Here is a 19,073-nt window from a genome sequence, read left to right as displayed (position 1 = left end):
GTTGGCGGTCGACGGTAGATAGATAAAAAAAAGCAAAGGCAGAAGCATTGGATGGGCGAAATGACGGAAGCACAGTAAAAAATATAATCGAACGTGGTCTCGAACGTCTAGGTATTCTGTGTTAGACAACACTATCATCCTAATTTGGTTAAAACTAAATTAAGCGTTTACTAACATTTTGTTAACAACATATTACATTTCATTTGCTGTAGCAGTTCAAAATTTTCACAGGTGAATTGAGTTCGCTTTTCAATGAACTTAACCTAAATATATAAATCATTCAATGTGGCAATAAAAGATTGCAACGATTTTGTTCAAAATTATCAATAATTTTACTCGACATTTGTTCCAATGTTTCAAATTAGTACTATACCAGGGAGGGAGCTTCAGAATCATTTTCGAAACCTTATTTCGAATCCTGAGTTATATCACAAATGGGACTGTTATGCGAGTATGGGCAGTAAACTGCCCATACTCGCAAAACAGTCCCATTTGAATTTTCATCACTTTTGAGTTTTCTTCATGAATCATGTTTATTATTAGTGTACTTCATGGTATCACACTTAAAGTTGTATCTTTGTATGGACAAAATGCGAAAAAAATACCAAATCATGTGCGTCCCATATTGAAAGTACTCGCATAAGAGTCCCACCAGAAGATTACAACGAAATTAAAGCAAACCTATTCCTGTTATGATTTATTTAATCTTGCATCGTAGTGTTCATCCCATAAGAAAAGAAAATACTACAAATTACAATGTTTTAAACCATTTTTATTTCATAAAAAAAATATGTTCTGCTTGACATAACTTGATTTTTTTTTCACAATGCTTCTGGTGAGAAAAATGGTAGAAACATGTCTAATCCTTATAAGAGTCTAAATTTAAAATAATGTAAACAGCTCCCCTCCAAGTCAAACATATAACTGTCATAAGTTTCGACTTCTGGCCAATTTCAAATTAAAACTCCGGTAGGTTTAGCTTCCAAAGACATGGAGAGGTAAGTTTTTGGGCCAACATGAGAAAAGGCAAACCTTCACTGGTATCTTCAAATGCTGAGAAATAAGAAGGCAACATTATAGATATCTAAGAAATGTCCAACAGCTTTGCCGAAACTAACCACAACTTACCAGCCTGAGTACATGTGTTTCAGATCCAACACAAACGTGCTGCAGTTGAATCCAAAGTACTTTTCCTATTGACCAGCCGCAACGCTTCCATCGAACCTAGGTATGTCCTCAGGGCTGTCACTATCACCACCATATTGTTTTATATTTTATAAGTAGTATTTTATTATATTATTATTATATAGATGAAAGCACTAATAGGAAAAGGAAAAGTGCTTTGGAATCTATAGAAAACTTGGCAACTAATGTGTCATGGTGCGCAATAACAAAGTAAGCGAGTCCCAAGTAATGGGACTGGTATGCGAGTATATTTAAATGTGATGAGAAAAGTACTCGGATAACGAGTCCCACCTGCAAGTATCATTGATTTGTACACAAAAAACAATCGCATTAACAATATTTCAGTAGTTGATCATTTTCTTAAACTCTTGTGATGATGTGTTGAGTAGTGCCACTAGAATTTTTTGCTGCCTGCAGCGGCGTTGTGAAAATTGTTGCAATAATGTTCAGCTGCGTTTTTCTCGACATGATGATTTTCCTAATGGGACTGTATTGCGAGTATGGGCAGTAAAGACATTTTACAAATTTGTTACATTTTGCTTGAATGCCCTCAATGTTAAGTTAAATTCTTATACTTAGCTTCATTACATCAGTTTATTGGAACATATTACAGTTTATTTTTTGCTGCGAGTAGCATTGCACCCACAGAGACACACATGCTCGCGTGGACGTCGTTCTACTCCATACTAATCAGTTATTCCGCAGACGTTTTCGTTCTGTTGCCGACACGAAGGTGGGGTTCAGTCACGGCTGTTGAACATCTGGACTCTGGGAAAAAAGCTTGCGGCAGCGGAGCCGCCTTGCTTCTTCATTTTACGGCGCGGGTATCGACGAGGACTGCTTGATTAACACTCGTAAAACAATAAAAGGCCAAACGACCGTTCGGATACCATCTACTAATAAACGCCAGAGCAGGATCACCCCCCTTGCGTTACACGTGTGTGAAGTCGGTCGTCGTTCGCGACGGTTCAAGAAAGGAAACGCCGTGCCGATGAAGGCACATATGCGGAGGGGAGCGCCATCATGTAGAATAAGGGCATCATCCTCAGACTCACACCCTTCGCAAGACCCTTCTTCTTCTTTCTGGCGTTACGTCCCCACTGGGACAGAGCCTGCTTCTCAGCTTAGTGTTCTTATGAGCACTTCCACAGTTATTAACTGAGAGCTTACTATGCCAATGACCATTTTTGCATGTGTATATCGTGTGGCAGGTACGAAGATATTCTATGCCCTGGGAAGTCGAGAAAATTTCCAACCCGAAAAGATCCTCGACCAGTGGGATTCGAACCCACGACCCTCAGCTTGGTCTTGCTGAATAGCTGCGCGTTTACCGCTACGGCTATCTGGGCCCCTTCGCAAGACCCGTCGACGATAAATATATTGAGGGTATGCGATGATTCGAATGATTTCGTCAATTCGGAGTTTCACCGAATTAAATGAGACGAAATCACTGACCAAAGGCGACTTCCTGATCCCTCACTAAACACCCTTCCCGAGGAGATTGCGGAAATGCAGAGGTATTCTCGGTCTTCAGAAACAACAATCTTTACGCGCTAACATGACACATCTTAACTGACTGTAAGGACTTGTCCGGTACACGTTATTGTTCAATAGTGCTCAAATACTGTGACAGTTTACTGCATTGAGAATACTTGAGAACTTATAGGAATTACTTAGAAATTTTCTAAATCCTGTTGGAATCATCGGGTATACTACCCTTGCCCTTGGTAATCTTTTCGAAGCCCATAATAACCTTTTAACAGGGTTTTTCATATCGCTTACCCTCAAAATACATGATTGTACCGGGCTTTCGAATTTGAGGAGCACGGGAGTCATAAAACCGACGACGGCCTGTGGAGCGGCGATACTTCGATTCTGCGGAATCGAATCGCTGGTGGCGCCATCTAGGCGGCTTTTGATAAAACTGTGAGTGAGTGTACGACGCACCATCATTGCCGGCGGCAGTTTGTCCACCGGTGGTGGTGTCGATTGTTGCTAATGGGATCGATTTGCCCGAGTAGGAGGAGCCCGGCCATCGTCGTCAATAATTGTTGATCGATTTACTGTTGTCGTCCTCTCGGTTTCCGGGCATACCTAGACTTTTCTTCCCAGTATCTGGAAAAATCCCCGATCAAAAAGCGGAGTTCGACTGGCGCGTGCTACGCCCAAAAGTAAAATCTTTATTGGATTTCTTAATTGGCTCAATTATTAGAGTCTGATAGGCAAACGCCCCAAGGGAGCACGATAGGACCATGGCTTTTGGACTTTTTCGCAGTGATAGCACATAATGCGTAGCAGAAGGCGGAAAAGGACACAATTTGAGACCGTTCGCCGTTGTTATTCTGGGGTTCACAAGAGGGTTTCCGGTTCGGCGACTTTTGTGCGGTTCGGTGATTTTCTTCCGAGATAAGATATTGATTTTTGATCCACCGGAGCCGTTATTATGCAGGGTAGAGAGGACACTTTCAATGAAATGCGGTGATGCTTGATAAAAGTATCGTAGAAAAAGAATAAATGTATGCTTAATGATATTCGACTGGTTTTATGATTTTGAAAATCGTTTCTAACTTGCAGTCTTATAAAGGGCTCACGAATTTATTTTCTTGGCTCCAACGTTTCGATCCCAATGTGGATCTTCTTCAGGGATAAATCATTATTCGCGACTGTTCCGTATCCCTGAAGAAGATCCACATTGGGATCGAAACGTTGGAGCCAAGAAAATAAATTCGTGAGCCCTTTATAAAACTGCAAGCCAGAAACGATTTTTAAATAAATGTATGCCATTTCCTACCAACAAATCTGGTTTTATTACAATATTATAGATCATTTTTTTTATTTGTCCGTATGTAGTTCTAGCAATTGCTAGAATAGATTAAGAGTGAAAGATAGAAGAGTGATAATAGATACAATTACAAAGTACGAGAAAAGAGACGGGCCTGGGATTGAACCCATGACCTTCTGTTTGTAAAGCAGAAGCAATAGCCATTAGACCACCCGTAACGGAGTTGGTGTCTTCATCAGAGGAAGCAAAATAGCTGATGGCTCAATCTTCCAGTTTTTCTTCGTCTGTAATTTTTCTCAAAAACTTTGTGACTTCTTGAGATTCCAATACTAATCGCCGGAAGAAATTTAAAAGCTGGAGATTTAATTTAATTCAATGGCTCGAACTTCGTAACTGTTCGTGCAAGAAGAGTACTAGTTCTCATACAGTAATGAACGGATAAAAACTCACTCGCTACACTTTTTGAAATATATTCCATCCAAAATCATTGAATTCTTTACAGAAGATTCATTCAAATTTAAACATCGCAAACAGTAAGAGATAATTTCGACTTCAAACAACCTTTCTAGCTGTGATATCAAAATAAGATATTTCAGATTATCTTTGAAGGATTTCTCAGTTCATAGACAGAAAACTCTAAATCAATTTAGCAAATTACCTCTGCGTGAATGTAATCGGTCGGTGCCCAAATTGTCATAAAAACATTCCCAATCCAACGACCGAGCACCGAGACAGACCACACAAATAACCGGCAAGCACACAAAAGCCATCCCTCTAATCTCCCACATTAAATCAACGGCACGGTAATCGGGGTACTTACTTTGGTAGGTATCCACCGTAGTGCAATAATGTGTATATATCCTGTTTATCGTTCGTTTCTCGGTTGATGTCTCGCCAAGAAGCTCCGTCGCCGTTTCCCAATATCCCATCACCGAGGTTCGGTTGATTCCCCGAAGATCTAAGAGATTCTGATTACAAGATTATGGCCTTTCCCTTTGAAGCCGGTCCGCAGAGAGATACACTTACACTCACACATATACCAACACGTTCGTGCACATAAAACAAGTTACTGCATGTTACATGTTTTTATGATGAGGCCATTCGCCCCCAAGATGCCAGAACATGTGTAGCTATAGTGAGTATCCTTTTCCTAATGGCAGGACGATGTCGCGCGATGAGAGCACACGCTTCTTCTTCGTCCGCTCTGTGTACTCCGTTCCAAGAAGCGCAACGAGCTTGTTGTGTGTCACCAGGGCTGGTAGCGACTGACTGTCTAAAAATCCGGCAAGGCGTTTCTCTATGGATATCCATAATTTCACAAGTTTACGACAAGTATTTTTTCCAGTTGATTCATAGCAAACAAATTTAGGTATTCGCCAAAAATTTCGTTCCTTATTAATTCTATATAAAGGCCTTCTCAAGAAATTCCTCCCTTCAATAATTCAATCGGATAACCGTAGAACTTACTTCAGATATTCCGGCAGAAATGCTTCCATTTGACAAATTTCTCAAGTAAATCAAGTAAAGTCCTTCAAGAGTGCATCTTATGCATCTTTCAGCATTTTCTTTCATGATTCCGGTTTAGGACATCTTTTAGAATTCGAGAAGAAATTTATCCAGAGATGCCTCTATGATTTCATAGGATTCTCTCTCATATGTACTAACTTGCAGGATTCAAAGTTCAGAGCAGGTAGCTATCAACTGTCTGAAAAATAGGAACTTTAGTTACCCAGCGCCGGATTTGGGCTTCAGGGGGCCCGGGTCAGATCTCTTGACAAAATAAGCAGGAAACGCTAAGCATAGGAATGTTTAGTAGGGTGCAGACCCACTTGGGCACTTCCATGATTCACTTTGGCATAGGGGTTTTTTTCGCGACCGAATTGTCTGACACTTTGGAAGAAGAAGCGCTTTAGTACGACGCATGTTGTAGCCAAATTTGAGCTCTTTATAGCTTTAAAAAAAAACACTGCCAAAGTGAATCAAAAGTGCCGAGAATAAAATCCGGATTCCTACTATGAAAGTTTAGTATTATAAAAATAAAATATTCGGAAACTCCTAAAAATGTAATATTACTCGAATTTGACTATACCCTCATTACTTTATGAATGTTACGTAAATAAAAAATCTGTATAAAATACTTGAAAAGTTGTGAACAATAGATGATGAGATTGTATTTTGACTGAGTTTTTCTCAATGAAGTCAAAAGTTAAAAATATTCAAGTTGAAATCAAGCCTAGAGACTTTTTTTAATTTTACTGCAGATATTTCCATTTAATGAAGTTGAAAAACAGTCGTCATTGAAGCCATAAGCAAATCGATTAACTATTTTGTTTTATTGTGTTGAAATTGCCTGATTTCCTTCCTTTATTGTAAAAAAAAAATCCCATTTCGACTGGATGAAACAATGTGCTTTTCAATACTGAATTTAATTTTGTAAAGGGAAAAGAAACAAATGTATTTGTCATGGGATTGTCTAACGTTGCTTTAATCCGTTATTCAACTAGTCTTTGCGGACAACGAGCAATTGCTTTCAGAAAAGCAGATGAGCTTCACTCTCGGTCAACTAATAACTTCCGGAAATAACTATGTTAGCTTTTCCCAAAACTCTCCCTGCGAGCTAAGAAATACTTGATGGAACTTTTCGTGATTTTTCTCCTAACATTTCATCAGAGTAAAATTGAATTCTTTAGAAGTCTAATGATTCTTTCACGGGATTGGTCCGAGATTTTTGCTCAGGATAATTTTAAGCATTCAAACAGTATTTTACCTACAAAAAACTTAAAAGATTGAAGATATTTCTTCAGAGGTTCTTTCAGGAATTCATCTAATGCAGTACTTCCCAAACTGTGCGCCGCGGCGCCCTGGTGCGCCGTGGAACTTTTCCAGGGGCGCCGCGAGTTGATCCCTACCAAACTTGAAATAAGCTCATAAGCTAATACGTGCTCAATATTTTAGATAACAAAAATTGTTAAAACAATTGTACAATTGTCGACGACATATTATTTTTCTTCCTCAAGTTGGTTTCTAGAACAATGCATTTCCGTCAGGTCGGAGGACCACATTTTATATTTTTCTTACGAAAGTCTATCATTTTGATTGATACTCTTAGACGGGGTACTTTTTGAAATTTTGTGTATTTTTTCGTAGCTCGGAAATCAAAATGATTTTATTTTTGGCTTAAACCTTGCCTTAAACTCATAACACGCATATAAGAAAAGATTTTTATGACTTTTGAAACTGTTTTGTATTTTTTTTAAATTGTTTGAAACTGTTTTCGTATATCTATCTATATAAATAAAAATGGAATGGTGTTTGTATGTCACGAATTGGCTGGAGAACGGATTATCGGATTTCAAAAATTCTTCCGTAGTTATGTTCCTGAAGTGCTCCGACGTGTTTGTGTGTATAAAATGCTCAGGATATTCACCATGATAGTCGAAACAGTGAGAGTGGACGGGATTGTCATTTTGTATGAGACGTGCCATGAAGTTTTTTAACAGCGTACTTGATGGCAAGACGAAGTTTGCCGGGACCACTAGTAACCTATAAATGCCTGAGGTGCATTTAACGTGTTATATAAAAAAATCGTACCTTTTTTATTTTTCTACGACAAACCTATCACAGAAGAAAAGCTTGATCGTATTGAAATAATTTCAAAACTGTTTTTTCGTTAATTACACGGATAATAAAAAAAATGCCAGAAAAAAATAAAAAAAATAATATTTTTAAAAGTACCGTTAAAACTTGAATTTTCATTATTGCTGAAAATCAGTAACTAGAAGATTGAAGCCTCTGAAAAAGGATAGGGATGTTCAAAAATAAAAATGATAAAAATCAAAACCCAAAATTCATAGATTTTTGAATAAAAATAAATAATTGCCCAAAACGTGTTTAAAACGATTTTAGGTAACTAAAAATGATATTTAGATCAAAAACAAAAATTTGGGTATTAGAGGGTTAAATCAAATGATATTTCACCTTTTCGATTTTCAATAATACAAATAAAAACTGAACTGCATGTTAAAAAGTTTCATTTTCATTTCATTTTGCAGCGTTTGGTGGGGCAATGAGAGCGCAAGTCAGTCCAAAGCCGGGGGAAGGGATAGGTAATGGCCGTAATAGTCTATGCGGACCACTTGAACACCATCGGAAAGGATAAGAAGGGTTGGGGTAGGGTATAGGGAATGGAGAAGACTTGACACAGTAATGCGATTAATGCTGCAAAATGTAAATGTGCTGAGAGCAATTAAATTTGAGTTTTGAAGTTAGATTTGACTTATTAAAATTCCAAATAGATCGGCCATTGTACAAGTAAGAAAGAATATGCTGATCGCTTTCCAGAAATTTTATAAACAACAAAATAATAACAATATGAGGGCTGCTGATGGCACAATGCGACGCTTTAGGAGATTTTGATACTGATTGAACATTACTATACAGAGCGCAATTCAATCGATGGTGATAACTTTACAAACTTTATCTGTTTTTGCACTGATTGACGATACTGATTCAAATAAAAATATTTTAAAAATATTTGATATTATTAGTTCATTTGTTTGTGTGATCTAAGTGTTAATAATGGAAAAACATACATACCCTTAATAATAATACTTCCCTGATCAGAAATATTATATTTTGAGCGCCCTTTTCGAAGCTATTCTATCCAGGTATCCATGTACTGCTTTCAATCCTGAAATTATTCTTATTGTGCATGCTCATGCGTTATATTAGTGATGCTCATAATCATGCAACAGATAAGAAGGAGAGAAAAAGAGAATATAGAAACAGTGATTAGTAATGAGTTAATTATGTAGTTTTGTTAGAATTATAAACAATTAAACAGTAGTAATGAATAGCTTTTAAAATGACTTTGCAGCATAGCTGAGCCTTTCGGATCGTAAGACCGATGTATAAAAATAATTTGTTTCGAAATTGTCCGCGTGGTCTTCTAGTGCCCCTATTAGATAAGAATCAATCATAGACGTACATACCGAATGCTCGCCATGACCCTATGACCAACATTTGTATATGTATAGCCTTAGCTGATGTGGCTTTTCTAATAGGTAGTTCTTTCACTCATTGATTGTCTTCAAAACCTTGTCAAGTATAGAAAATTGATTTTATTTCATTTATTACTATATTGAAGCTACATTGTACTTATCAAGTATTAGGTATTATTTTATGTTTTTATCACTATTGTTATTATCAAGGCCAAAATTCCCAGTGAGTGAAGAATTTTATAGTACTAGAACACCATAGAAGATCGCTAAACATTACCTAATCATCGAACGGCTTTTTGTTCTATTATTTTAGGTAGATGCTATTGATCTCCCTTTGCTCCTATCCGCAACCCGGTGCACGCGCCCTGTTGGTTTTCGAAAACCTCGTAGAAGATTACAAACCGTCAATGGCATTCCCAATTACTACCCCACATTGCACATTCAAGGGTCTAATTGTGCTCCTAACCCACCCTCAGTTCGTAATCTTCTCGCCAGTTTGAAATTATATTTTCCCGAAGTGAAAGTAATTTTGATGAGTGATAGCCTAGTGCAGCCCAACTGCATAGTACAGTAGTTTAACCAGAATTTTAGGTCAGAAGATAAAATCTAAATTTTGTAATAAAAAGGTTGCCATTGCTTTGAAATTCACCCAACATCTAATCAAAACTACTAACAACAGCGATCAATTATCAAAATTCATCGCTCCCTGGAAAATATAATCCCAAGCCCAGGGAAATAAAAACTGAACTGCATGTTAAAAAGTTGTACAAAAAAAAAATGATTTCTTCTTAAAAAAATATGAAATGTGGGTATGAAAACGACGTTTAGTTTATTGAAACATAAAAATGAAACTAAATTTAATGTTGTTAATAATGTTTAAATCAAAACTATCACATAAGAAGAACTCGATCGTATTAAAATAATTTCAAACCTGTTTTTTCATTAATTACACGGAAAATAAAAAAATGCCAGAAAAAAATAAAAATTTATTATTTTTTAAAGTACCGTAAAAACTTGAATTTTTATTATTGCTGAAAATCAGTAACTAGAAGAGGCTTCAAGAAAAAATGAAAAAGGATAGGGATGTTCAAAAATAAAAATGATAAAAATCAAAACCCAAAATTCATAGATTTTTGAATAAAAATATATCATTGCCCAAAACGTGTTTAAAACGATTTTAGGTAACTAAAAATGATATTTAGATCGAAAATAAAAATTTAGGTATTAGAGGGTTAAATCAAATGTTATTTCACCTTTTCAATTTTCAATAATCCAAATAAAAATTGAACTGCATGTTAAAAAGTTGTACAAAAAATAAATAAAAATGATTTCTTCTTTAAAAAAATATGAAAAGTGGGTATGAAAACGACGTTTAGTTTATTGAAACATAAATTCAAACTAAATTTAATTTTGTTAATAATGTTTAAAGTGAGGATCAATCGAAGCCATACTTCTAATTTCCAGGAGCACAAAACTGGACATCAATATATCCGTTTAAGCTGAAAACATATTCGATTGATCACTCGCTGGTGGAACCAATCGATCAAATATTCAAATTCAATTTATGTCTGATTTTTCCGGAAAATTTCTAGCTTTACTTCGATGCATCTTCACCTTAAAAGTGGAATATTCCCCTATAAAACACAGAAGTTTTACGTTTATATATTTTTTGCATTTTATCCTTTATATGTGAGACTAAATTCTAGGCTTAATATCAAGATATTATTCAAAGCTCAATATTAAAATTTTAATTTGTTCTGTGATTTAAAATATCACTCAAATTCTGTCAAATCAGCCTGAGAAAGCAAGCTAGCCATCATATAGAAATTCTGTTTTCAGTGATACTTCTTACCTTAAAGTTATTGTGATGTTGTTCTTGTAATAATACTTAAAACAATGAAATTCAAAAGAATTCAAACCAGGGCTGAAAATCTCAATAATAAAGAAAAAAAAAAAAGAATTCAAAATAGCTTAAATTTATAAATAATTAAAATGTTTAACTTCCGCTTTTTTCATACTGGTGCGCCGCGCCATTCCCAGAAAATTGTCAAGGGCGCCACGAACATAAAAAGTTTGGGAACCTCTGATCTAATGAATTTTCCAGAAATTTCTTAAGGAAACTTTCAGCTCAAGCGGAATTTTTCCTAGGATTTCCTCCAAAACTTTCGATGAGCACTTCTTCAAGAATTCAATCAATTCAATGAATCTCTAAGAGTAGTGATTGATCCGTTGAATCTCTTGGATGCTTGTTTATGGGCGAGCAACGAAATTTAGATTAATTGAATCCGGCATCTGTTCAAATTATATTTTTATCGTTTACCAAAACAAATCCCTTAAACAACCCTTTCCCATATCCAAACTCTCTGTGTTTTCTTGTGGAAGTGCAGAGGACTCAGCGGCTTCCTTAAAGCAAGTAACACGTCAACATTTTCTTACTTGTTTTTAATTATGAATCGTGGTTTACGGCCAACCAGCCGAGTGGAAGTTTAACAACTACCGAAAAGCTAAACATTACATATAATTTGCAATTGGATTAGATGGACAAATTCAGAAGCAGCCGGCACTGTTATTGTTTGTTATAATATGTCTTTTTTCTAAAGATATCATCAGAAACTAGTCCAGAGGTTCCTCCGGTGATTGCTTAGGATTTCTTTTAAAAAAATCCATCCTGATTTTTTTTTAAAGAATTACTCTGGAGATTTTATTTAATTTGTTCAGAAATTTCTCAAAGAATTTATGATGATTTAGGACACATTCAAGATTTGTAAAGTCTGAGATGCGGTCCGGGAGGGTTTTCCTAACTTCAGAAGATAGGGGGACATGGAGCAAGAAGGACACCCGGGGCAAAAGTGCCACCTCTAATTTCACGTAGTTCAAATCATTTTTTTATGTTTAACTCAGGATAAGAATAAACTGAGTACTACTTGAGGGTTGTGTAAATATTACAGTTAAAAATGTTTAGTATAAAAAATTAGAAAAATGTCTTTAACTTACCAACGCGAAAAATGCGAAATATTATAAGAATGTAAGACTGGAAAACAAGGTTTGATTCCCAATAAATACAAAACATATTGATTTTTCCGCACAGTATTGGTGATTTTAAATTGTTTAATAGAGATGTGAGGATTTTTTTTTCGAAAAAGTCCTTTTGACATTTAGTTTTACATATATAAAAACAGTATGTCTTATGGGGCAAGAGGGACACCGCAATTTTCTCATATAAAATTTTATTTTTCTTGTTTAATGTTGAATTAAGTCAATGTTTCCTACTAAATGAAATCAAAATAATCCATCTTGGACATTCAAAATGGTTTCTGACAATTTTTACTATTATTGTTACAGTCAAATAAGATGAGAACTAAATTAAATTCGTAAAATTACTTTTTAACTATAAGTCAACTTTTATCGCTCAGTTTTTATCTTAACTTACTCTAGAATTTATCGTTTAGGCGGGGATATAATAATATACAAAATTTGTGGCATTTTGCTCTGGTGGTCTTCTTGCCCCATACGAGTGGCACTCTTGCCCCGTGCCTCGTTTAAAAACCTCATAAGGAGGGACAATTTCAAAAATTTCAAATCATCATGTGTTTCTTATATTTTTGAAATCTATTGATAACATCATTTAGAACAAGAGATGAGCTTGCCCCTACACTGGAAAAATCTTCAAAAATTGTGCTAATCAACCATGATTTGAACCTATATATCTTAAGGTGTCTTTCTTGCCCCTAGCCCCCCTACATGACTAACTTTTACCGGAATGAACTCCTGCAACGATCTTTAAAAAGATCTCAAGACTTTTCAGGAAGTTTTGGATCATTCTCCCGAAAAATTGATAAAAAGTACCAAAAGAAACCTTGGATGATATGCTACAGTACAGTGTTTCACAACAAAATTCATGAAAAATCTTGAGCATAATCCTTAGAAAAATTGATGAAGGAATAAAGTGAGGAATTATTGGTAAGCTGTCGCATTCTCTTGTAAGAAATCCTAAATGAATATTGAAAGAATCAATGAATAGTTCATTTAATGGAATACTCGAGAAATCTTTGGAAGAAACTGCCGAAGTAATTCCTGGATGAAACGCTTGAGAAATCCCTAGAGAAATCTCTGAAGAAGACATTTTATAACAAATCTTTGTTCGAATCCGTAGATTTTCTTATAAAAGTTTCTAAGATTTTGAGAAAAAAAAACCCTGCATGAATTTATTGATATATTATTATTATTATATTTTGCCACCGTCAGAACCACCACGCTGCTGTTGCGAACAAAAAGCGAGTTTTTTCAGCAGTGTTGTACAAAATACAACAGCGCGACGACTGAAGTGTTAATAAATCTGCGGAGCAAATTTCTGGATGAATTGCTGAGGAAAACTTCAGAGGAATTTGTAGAAGTCTCTGAACGTATTCAGAAACAAATCTTGGAGAACTCCTCAACTTTTTCCTCGAGAAATCTGTGAAGGGATTCATGAAGAACCCTTTGAAATAGTTTTGTGTGAATCTCCGAAGCCTCACGAAAAAAAGTGTCTTTTAAGACCATTTTTCTTGTAAAAAGACTTGAGAAGCCTACATTTTAAAATAGAGGCTGTTAAGAGACTTATATTGAAATAGTGACAAAGTCTTTGATAGAAACACCTGCCTAAGGATTCAAAAGAGAAAAAATTCCTTCAGCAAGTCTTCTAAAATTTAGTAGTTCTTGAATGAAATATTGGAGAAATTCCTTGAAAAATGTCATGAGGGATTCGGTTGAAATTATTGATTAACTCCTGAAAGAGTTCTAAATAGATTTGGAGGAATAACAGGAAAAATCGACGTAGGAACTCTTTGAGCAATTTTTGTAGGTTTTCCTGGAAAATCCCTTAAAGAATGTCTTTTGAGAATGAGCATAGATGATCGTACAATTCATAGTTGATAATTAAAAACAATCGAAGTTGCACAGTAATTCTATTAATGAGCCTCTCCATATATTAGATAGGAGTGTTTGTTAGACAACCATTGTTACTAGAAATCCAGTATACCTCTGCATCTCCAGAGTGGTTATGGAAAGCATATTGAGTTAGTGGGATAAGGATCTGGGAGTCACCGATGGTTGGTTATGCGATCCATGATATATTCACGCCTCACCGGATCTGGGATAATTTTCAGATAAAATCCAGTGGAAATTACTGGAGGTAGTAACGTGGATTTCCTGGAGAAAATGCTAGAGAAATTGAAACATCACTTGAAAAATCTTCAGATGAATTTCTGGACGTAATCCTGGAAAAAAATAGTGAGAAATTTCGAGTGGAATTTCTTTATGGATGCCTGGAGGAGTCTGAAAATATTCCAGAAGAAATCTCTGTAGGAACCACTAGAAGACTTCCTGAATATTTTCTTCGATGCATCTGAGAACAAAACCCTGGAGAACAATCGCGACCTGCTACCAGCCCTGTAGTGTCGTAGCTCCTGCTTGTTTCGAGTGGGCCGAGGGTGTTGTGAACTTTTCAACCCTAACCTCCCCTGCTCTCCACCCCTTTAAGGATCCCATCCCTGCACTTGTTCTATCCCTCGCGTGGTTCGTCGTTACGACTTGTCTTTTTTAATCGGGCTAGACGTGAATATTGATTTTCTCCTCAGAGAGCCCCGATTCGCTGCTGCGGCGGCGAAAGCCTTGCTAGGAATAAGCATCTTCCTTTAAGTGGGAGCAGAGATGTGGTCGTCGTCGTCATCGTGGGCGACATCGAGGAGCGTTCTTTGTACTGTTTTCTTGTGTTGTTTCGGTCGGTGCGCACTTTCCGAAAATTGCTTTTCCGCTTCCGGTGGGTTCCCGCCACTTTCGCGCATACCAAGCAGGGTGGGTTTCTCGTTACTGGGGGGACACTGGTTATCGACTCTGTAAGGATGGTGTTTGGTATGGACAGTTATTCGGGCAATGGTGAACAGAGTGGTTGAAGTTCTTGAGATGTGGGACGTGGTGAACCAAATGTGTGACCAGAATCGTACGATGTTCTGCATTGTTCATGTGGGATGGGAAAAACGATATATCCCACGAGACTAAGCTTTCGGGAAGCAAAAAGTAAATTGAATTGGGTCTCTTACATATATTGATGACTCTTGTTCTCGGGTGATGTCTCAAACGATACAAAATCATATCTATTTGATGTGTTTATCACTTTTCCCCTTAATTTTCGAGCAGTAGCAGTAGGAATTTTTTTAGCAGAGATCATAAGAGATTTTTAAAGGATTTCTTTTAAAACCCCCTTTAAGAAATTTTAGAGAATTTTTAAAACAATTTTGATAAGGCGTTTTTGATCACATTTTTGGAAAACTTTTCTATGGAATGGCATCTTTAATTTCCCTCAAGGTGGGAGCTAGTTAGTTTCCATTGTCATCATTCAGGTATTCAACGAAGTGCTGCTTCCACCTTTCAATCACCTCACTTTGTCCGCAAGTTGCTCTTATCCCTATCCCTGCTTCGCGGTTCTATCTAGTCGCCATTTTTGTCCATCATTTTGTCGTAGCCCTCGGCGGGATTCAAACAAATTTGAGTCTACGACTAGTAGTATCGATGGAAAGATGATATGTTGGGACATCGTATTCACGGATTTGCCTGAAAATCTGGGTCCGTTGTCGATCGACCGCCATCGAAGGTTTGATAACATCCCACGAGCTTGTACAGGTAACAGGCGCTTCCACTCCTCCGATAGTTATGTTTCCCAGTGTTTGTGCCTTTAATCCGGTGCAGATAGCTTGTCCAGGCATATCTTGCTAAGTTCAGTTCAGATACCATCTTTACCAGTTGCTTCATTGTTCTTGGGTAGTTGAATAGCGTCCTTAACTTGTTGAACTGTCCTTAACTCAAAGTGGAAGCTTTGAAGCTTTAACGATATTGGCTTACATCATCCGGCTCTCATTGTCTGCGTTTTCAGGGCCATTCAGGTGTTCATCGAAACACTACTTTCAACTATGGATCACCGCACAGAGGGTAAAGATTCTAACGAAGTTTCTTTAAAAAATTCTGGCAGAATTCGTAGATGTATTTTCAGGATTCTTCAAAGACTGACTGGCACGTTACAGAACGTATTAGCGCCAGAGTTTTTGGAAGAAATCGTGGTTCATTTTCTAAAGCTGGATGCTCTTCTAATGGAATAACGAGAACTATTTTAGACGTTTTTTGCCTCAATAACTTGTTTTGGATGAAATGTCACCACAGATTTTTCAAGAATTCTTTTGATTTTGCAGAAACGCTTCCTCTAGATTAGAAATAGGTCTCCCACGAGACGCTACCACACACTTTACGACCACCACAATTTCTCAGCTATCGTCCTGTTGAATGAGATGAAATTCAGTAGGAAATAAGGGTGTCAGCCACAAACGAAAAATCAGCTTCAAAACATTAAAAGCTGCTGCTGGGATGTTTCCAGAAATTACTATTTGCTAGAAGTTTGTCAAAGGATTCCGATACCCTTTCCTTGCAAACATATCTAGGATATTAAGGATTCTAATGTTTTCTTCCACCATAAATTCCGTCAGGAATCACTTCCAGGATATCTTACACAATTTAGTTCATAAATTACTTCAAGAGTATATTGAGGAATTTCTCTAGCTATTTTTTTCCTGGAATTCCTTTAAGATTCCATCAGAAATTACTCCAGTGATGCTCCAAGGATTCTTTCAGTATTGACAGCAATGCTAACTTCTGAAGGATCTACATGCATTCCTCTAGAGATTTGTTTAAGAATTCCTACAGAGGATCCATCAGGATTTCTTAAAGAGATTATTTCAGTGATTTCTCCAAGAATTCTTTCAGCAGTTACTCCAAAGATTCCTTCGGGAATTCCTCCAGGAATCACATTACAACTTCCTCCAGGGATACCTCCAAGCATTCCTTCAGAAAATCTTCCAAGGTTTCCTTTACGAATTCCTCCAGAAATTCTTCCAAGGATTTCTTCATAACTACAGAAATTCCACCAGGGATTCCTTCAGATATTCCACCAGAAATTCCTTCAAGATTTTTTCCCGCTATTCTTTCTAATATTCCTCCAAAGATTGCTTTAGAAATTCATTAAGGAATTTTGCTGGTGGTTCCTTCATTTATTCCTCCTGGGATACCTTCAGGGACTCTTATAGGGATACCTTCAAAAACTGTTCCTGGGATCCCGCTATAAATTATTCTAGGGATATTTTAGGAATTTCTGCAGAGGATCTGCAGATTTCAGGATCAGGATTTCTTTAAGTGATTCCTTCAGTAAATCCTGCAAAAACTCTTTCAATTCCTCCAGGAATCACATTAGAACTTTCTCCAGGTACACCTCCAAGGATTCCTTCAGAAAATCCTCCAAGGTTTCCTTTAGGAATTTTTCCAGAAATTCTTTCAGGTTACTTGCATGGATTTCTTCATGAACTCCACCAGGGGTCCCCCTCGCAAATTTTACCAGGGATTCCTTCAGGTATCCCACCAGGGATTCTTTGAGTATTTTTTCTAATATTGCTCAAAGTTTGCTTTAGAAATTCCTTAAGGAATTTTGCTGGTGGTTCCTTCATTTATTCCTCCTGGGATACCTTCAGGGACTCTTCCGGAGATACCTTCAAAAACTGTTCCTGGGATCCCGCTATAAATTTTTCTAGGGATTTTTTGGAATTTCTGCAGAGGATCTGCAGATTTCAGGGTCAGGATTTCTTTAAGTGATTCTTTCAGCAAAAAACTCTTTCAATTCCTCCAGGAATCACATTAGAACTTTCTCCAGGTACACCTCCAAGGATTCCTTCAGGAAATCCTCCAAGGTTTCCTTTAGGAATTCTTCCAGAAATTCTTTCAGAATACTTGCATGGATTTCGTCATGAACTCCTCCAGGGGTCCCCCTCGCAAATTTTACCAGGGATTCCTTCAGGTATTCCACCAGGGATTCTTTCAGTATTTTTTCTAATATTCCTCTAAAGTTTGCTTTAGAAATTCCTCAAGGAATTTTGCTGGTGATTTCTTCATTAATTACTTCTGCGATACCTTCAGGAACACCTCCAGGGATCCCGCTAGCAATTTCTCTAGCGATTCGTTTAGGAATTTCTGCAGAGGATCTGCAGATTTCAGGATCAGGATTTCTTCAAGGGATTATTTCAGTAAATCCTGCAAGAAAGAATCAGTGATTTCTACAAGGATTTCTTCAAGAATGGCTTCAAGGATTATTTCAGCAATAACTCCAAGGATTCCTTCGGGAATTCCTCAAGGAATCACATCAAAACTACTTCCAGAGATCTTCCAGGAACATCTTCAAGAATTCACCCAGATATGCTTGCATGAATTCTTCCAGAATTGTTTTCAGGAATTCCTTCACGAATTTCTACAGGAACTCCTTCCAAGAGGGGTCCTACAGGGATTTCGTCGGGAAATACTCCAGACATCATTCAATTATTCCCTAAGGGAAGTTCTGATGTTTTCATAGATGAAAACGTCTTCAAACATCGACTGACATCTATCAGAAGGACCAAACCGTATCGTAGATAAAACAACTGAATCAAACCTCAAATCGACAACTGTTCGCTCTCTAATAGCCGATAATTTGTTGCTAATCGCCTGAGTTATTAACATCACCTCGCCACAACCAGTTTATGGTGTTCGTTCGCCGTGCTTTTTTGAATCTCCCATTTGTATCCATATCACACACGATGTCATCTGAGCAGCTTTCATTGCCGGCGAGCTTCACACCGATCGCAGCAAATCCCAACAGTCAGTGTGGTGACAATCAACCAACACACATTCCTGACGGCATAGTTCGCAACGGACAGTCACCATGATAGAGAAAAAAAAAGATGAGTGAGAAACTTGAGATTCCTCAAATTATTGTCTCCAACAACGAATGCCGCCACATGAAATAGGGTGCGGCTTATTTTCCAAAAGTTTAACTTCAAAATTTTAGTTAAAAACATTAAGATTCAGATAACGAAAGCGACTTGAAGGTGAACTTGTGAAAAGTTTCAAATATGAACTTAAATGAATTTTACATCTTTTTTTTTAATTAATTTTTAATCTACCAACAACATTCTCTTCAAAATTAAATTTATGAAATGTTTACAGAAAATCAAATTTGTCTAGAACTAAAACTAGAATTAGTCAAAAGAAGTTTGTTTGAC

General features: G+C 36.9%; 1 protein-coding gene across 12 annotated transcripts in view; it reads right to left on the bottom strand.

Moving 5' to 3' along the window:
* The window catches only part of LOC5567364 (RNA polymerase II elongation factor Ell), a 307,226-nt gene that overhangs the window by 135,459 nt on the left and 152,694 nt on the right, over positions 1–19,073 (bottom strand). The gene's annotated exons all lie outside the window — the stretch shown is intronic.

The sequence above is a fragment of the Aedes aegypti genome, chromosome 3, assembly GCF_002204515.2.
Source record: "Aedes aegypti strain LVP_AGWG chromosome 3, AaegL5.0 Primary Assembly, whole genome shotgun sequence".
Taxonomy (NCBI): domain Eukaryota; kingdom Metazoa; phylum Arthropoda; class Insecta; order Diptera; family Culicidae; genus Aedes; species Aedes aegypti.
Note: the sequence above shows the minus strand (reverse complement) of the source record. Positions and strands in the feature narration are given on the sequence as shown.